Source organism: Chrysochloris asiatica, unplaced genomic scaffold, assembly GCF_000296735.1.
Source record: "Chrysochloris asiatica unplaced genomic scaffold, ChrAsi1.0 scaffold00011, whole genome shotgun sequence".
NCBI classification, from domain to species: domain Eukaryota; kingdom Metazoa; phylum Chordata; class Mammalia; order Afrosoricida; family Chrysochloridae; genus Chrysochloris; species Chrysochloris asiatica.
Window position 1 is genome coordinate 14,147,003 of NW_006408529.1, and position 5,672 is coordinate 14,152,674.

The window sequence follows — 5,672 nt, forward strand, 5'->3', positions numbered from 1 at the left end:
GGGTAGGGTCACACTCTTCACTCTTCTCACTTGATGGTTCCAGGGACCTCCACTCCTGGGCTGCAAAATCAATCACTTCCCTCCTTTTGTCAAAAAACATCTACCTCTACATTTCTGACCCTCACAGTCAGTCCTGATGGCAATTATTCACTATTGTACCACAAGAGGCTTATCCCCATTTGCTTTCACCAGCCCAGTCCCAAAAGATTGGAAATCATTCAGTGGAGATTCTACCTACCCCTGCCTTGTCTGGAACTAGGCTCCCTCATGAAAGTTTGTAAGCCAGTCACTTCTTGCCTTTATAGCCCCACCCCCACCCCATTTTGGGTAGTCAGTGTCTAAATTGCCCATCCCTGTCAACCCTGTGTACTGAGGGGGTGGGAGTGATCTTTGCTGTAAAGATTTGTTCCCTTTTTTGAGCTACTACATCCGTAAGTATAGGTAAAGTTCATCAAATTGTAGTGGGTTACTCTTTTTTTCACCCCCTCTCTTCTTTCTTCTTCTAGTTGAGTTCTGATCATCCAGCCATGGAAGCCAGGTCAAGTGGGTTCTATCTGCAAGTATGGGTGTTCTCACTTCATATCAGTTGGATGCTTCACTCTCTGCTCTATGCCTCTCTGGCCATGTCACTGCCTCTGGGCCCAGGAGTCCCCGGATCTTGCTGTACTGCTGACCATCCATGTTTCCACCTGGGTTCACAGGAGTCTATTGAATGTGTTTGGACTTAGATCCCAACTTCATTGCTGTTTTTTCTCCCTCAACCCCTTATTGGTGACCAACGTGGTCACAAGCAAGACCACATGCCTCTTCGTATATTCCCCTTGAGTCTTAGTCTTGGAAGGGAGTTTGCTCTGAAGGGACCTGACCACTTGCCTTGATGGCTCATGGGCTAACATCTTACTTGTTCTTGTAGTAATCAATCAGACTGCCATTATTGTTTCGGATTTTTCCTGCCACTCTTTCTTTCACAAAGTATCGTCTGTTCTTCTAGCTGCTCCAGGCTGGTCTACTTGTCCTTTCCAGTGGAAATTCCTCACCTCAGACAATTCTGGATGGGGTTCTGGTTTCCACCTATGGTCTTATGCAATGCAAAAGCTCCACAGGAGGTCTCTTTCACTGGGCAGCTTCTAGGCCCCTTTAAGGTATTTGTGTAGTGATTGCAAATTGGGCTGCTAATCTCATGGTCAGCATTTTGAAACCACCAGATGTTCTGCGGGAGAAAGATGAGGCTTTCTGCTCCCATAAAGATTTACAGCCTCGGAAACCCTGTACAGGGTCGCTATGAGTCGGAACCAATTCCACGCACATAACAACAACAACAACAATCAGTTATAGGCTGGAGACGGACTTACAAGCTTTCTATTGTGATGTTTCTGGCTATTCCTCTACCTCCTCCCTACCTCAAGTGTCTATTTCACACTGGTAGGTAGGGAAACCAAAATTCAAAAGACAGCCAAGCATCTTAACATTATTCCCATCTTTTACCCATTCAAACCATGCCTCAATTCCTGTATCCCAAAGCCCTGTTGTTTCAAGGTTGTGCATACATCGTCATTTACCTCTGTCCCACTTAGCCCATGCGCACCTGCCTAACTGTTCTCCCATCCACCTTGTTCTTCCATTCCTCTCCTCCTTCTTGTGTATTGCACGCCCCCCAAGCACCCAAACTCTCCTGTGTCTATTCCCTACCCTATGCTCTATCTTCCCCTCCCTCCCACCTCTCCTCTCATCCAAAACATCCCGGTGGGCAACAATTATATATATATGTGTGTGTTTTTTCCCTTTTGGGTGGGTTCTTTTTCTTAGTCTTTTAAAATAATGCAGTATTTCTCCTTTTGTGACTGACTAATCTCACTCAACATAATCTCCTCAAGGTTCTTCCATGTTATGCGGTGGCTTGCAGCTTCCTTGTTATTCTTCAAGGTAGCATAGTATTCCATTGTGAGTATGTACCACAGTTTGTTTATCCATTTTCCAATTGATGGGCATTTAGGCTTTTCCCATCTTTTCGCTATTGTAAATAGTGCTACTATGAACATTGGTGTGCATATATCTACTCATGTTATGGCTTGTATTTCTTGTGGGTAAATACCAAGTAGAGGAATTGCTGGATCATAAGGTATTTCTATTTACAGTCTTCTGAGGAAACACCATATTGCTTTACAGAGAGGTTGGACCATTTTGCAATCCCACCAACCATGCAGGAGAGTCCCAGTCTCTCCGCATCCTTGCCAGCATATATTGTCTTCTATTATTTTTTATCTTTGCTGTTATTGCTAGTGTGAGATGATATCTCATTATTGTTTTGATTTGCATCTCTCTGATGGCTAGTGATCGTGAACATTTCTTCATATGTTTGTTGGCTGCCCAGATATCCTTGGTGAAGTGTCTGTTCATGTCCTGTGCCCATTTTTTAATTGGGTTATTTGTCTTTTTCTTGTAGAGGTGTTGTAATTTCCTATATATTTTAGAAATTAGTCCTTATCTGATGTGTCATTGCAAAAGATTTTGCCCCATTTTGGTGGTTCAGTTTTTACTCTTTTGGTGAAGTCTTTTGATGCACATAAATTTTTAATTTTTAGTATATCCCAATCATCTATTTTGTCTACTTTTGTTTGTGTAATTTTCAAAATGTTTCATAGTCTGTGTATGCCCTGAATTAGAGCCCTCACATTTATCCCTATTTTTTATTTGATGACCTTCATGATTTTGGGATTCACATTTAGGTCTTTAATCCATGCTAAATTTGTTTTTGTATAGGGTGTGAGGTAAAGGTCTTGTTTCAATCTTTTGCATATTGCTTTCAAGTTCTGCCAGCACTATCTGTTGAAGAGACTGTCTCTTCCCCATGCAATGTGCCTAGGCACTTTGTCAAAAATCAGTTGGCTGTATGTGAGTGGGTTAATTTCTGGATTCTTGATTCAGTTCCACTGACCAATGTATCTTTCATTGTTCCAGTACCAGGCTGCTTTGACCACTATAGCCATGTAGTAAATTTTGAAATTGGGGAGTGACAGGCTTTCAACCATGTTCTTCCTTTCCATATAAAGTTTATAATTGTCTTTTCCATCTCTTTGAAGAATGTTGCTGGAATCTGGATTGGGATTGTATTATATGTGTAAATTGCTTTGGGCAGTATTGACATTTTCACAATGTTGAGTCTTCCTATCCAGGAACATTGTATGGTCTTCTACTTCTGTAAGTCTCTTTTGGTTTCTTGTAGTAGTGTTTTGTAATTTTCTTTATATAGGTCCTGTGTTTCTCTTTTTACATTTATTCCTAAATATTTCATCCTTCTGGTCGCTATTGTAAATGGTATTGCTTGCCTCATGTCCTTTTCAGTGCTGTCATTGTTATTATAGAGGAATCCAACTGATTTTTGTAGGTTGATCTTATACCCTGCCACTTTGCTGAATCTTCCAATGATGTCTAGTAGCTTTTTTACTGAGTCTTTGGGGTTTTCTATGTATAGAATCATATCGTCTGCAAATTAGAGAGTGTTTTATTTCTTCTTTGCCAATTTGGATGCCTTTAATTTCCCTATCTTGCTGTATAGCTCTGGCTAAGACTTCCAAAACAATATTGAATAGGAGTAGTGTCAAACGGCATCCTTATCTGGTTCCCATTAGCAAAGGGAAGGCTTTCAGTTTCTCTCCATTGAGAGTGATGTAGGCTGTTGGTTTTGTATATATGCTCTTGATTATGTTGAGGAATTTTCCTTCAATTCCTACTTTGTTGAGTGTTTTTATCAGGAATGAATGTTGGAATTTGGCAAATGCTTTTTCTGCATCAATTGATATGATCATGTGGTTCTTTCCCTTTTTCTTATTTATATGGTGGATTACATTGATTGTTTTTTTAATGTTGAACCATCCTTGCATCCCTTTTATGAAACCCACTTGGTCATGAGAGGAGCGTTTCTGGGTTTTCAGCCCCTCCCCCACAGAGCCTGTCCTACCTGATTCTGGTCTGCTGCCGCCAAACTGGAAGGCAATATCTTGTTTAGAATTTGTTCAACATCTTAAATGACTATCTTCTTGTATTTCATAATGTTAGAGAAGTTATCTTCCAACAGCTCTTGATTCTTGGCCAATTATCTCTTGCTCTCTTTTTACTTTTGGTCTCTTCATGTTCTGGAATTCCAATCGCACATAAGTTATTCCTCTTGATAGTGTCCCATATATATCTTAGGCTTTCTTAAGACTTTTTTGTTCTTATTTCTGATTGTACCTATCAATGATGAGTGATTTATCTTTAAGCTCACTAATTGGGCCTTCCACTGATTCAATTCTACTTTTTTACCCTTTTGAAGTACTATATATTTCTGAAGTCTTAGAATTAATCTTCTGGCTTTCTAATTGCTCTTTTTGTATGGCTTCCAAATTTTCATTTCTTTTGTCTGATTGCTCTTCTAGTATCTTCCTGAATTCTTATAAAGTTTTTTTTTTCTTGTGTTTTCCTTGCTTTTATCGATCTTTCTCTCAATCTGTTGAAAGTACCCAAATAACATTATTTTAAATTCCTTATCAAGTAGTTCTGATACCATTTCAGGTATTGTATTTTGTTTCCCTGTATTTTGGTCATTTATACGAGGTACTTAATTTTGTTTCTTTGTATAAGCTGAAATGATCTGTTTTCTCCACAACATTGTGGTATTCTTATATTTAATTCATGTTTGTATATTTGTGTGTTCTCAGGTAGCTAGCTGTCTGTTGCTGGATATGGTAGAGACCAGAAGTGTTGATGTAATTATCTGCTCACTGCTTGCATCATGTAATTTAGAGAAGGACCATGCACCTCCAAAAGTAGGAGAAGCACTCTTGGCTCCCAATCTCAGGCAGAGCTGAGGCTGCGCAGAATGGGTTACCACAGGCAGCTGAGTTGGAATGGTGGAACTTGTCATGCCCCTAGCTATCGGGAGCAAGGAAGAACTACACTCCCCTGCTTCCAACCTCTAGTTATGTCATGTGCCTGCAAGCCACAGTATGGCAGTCATTTTCAAAAGGAACATTATTATCAAGCAAATAGCTTACAATTGTAGAGTCTCAAGTCCCCTGTGGACAAGAGAGAGACCCCTCCTTTGTGTCCATTATATTAGGGACAGGCCACTTTGCTCATAGCCACTCACCACACAGCTAACTATGTCAGTATTAGGTCCCATCACCATGGGCATAATAAATTCCAACTGCCAAACCTCTGGAAATGCTAGCCTACTCAAGTTGACACAAAACTCTAGCCATTACAACCCTCAATGAAATGGATAAATATGGTGACAATGACAATTGTGAGGATGGCACAAGACTAGGCAGTGTTTTGTTCTATTGTGCATAGGATTGTTTTAAGTTGGAACCAATTTGATAGTAACTAACAGCAACAATGGTACCTAGGATTCCTGCATCAGAAGCGATTTATTTTCTTGAATCTTAGTGACTAGGAGTCTAGAGATGTGAGCAGTTGTAAAACATATTTGTTGTGGATGAGTGGTGTAAACACAGGTGGTGCTGAATATGGCAAGTGAATTTGGGGAAGACAGGGCTGTTTTGAATTTATGATAATTGAAAAGAATAAAGATGATCTAAGCTTTGTGAGGCTATACTAAGGTGCTTCAAAAAGTTAATGGGCCACGGAGGACTCGAGAGGAGAGTGGAGCTACCGACTGACAGGAAGAGAGG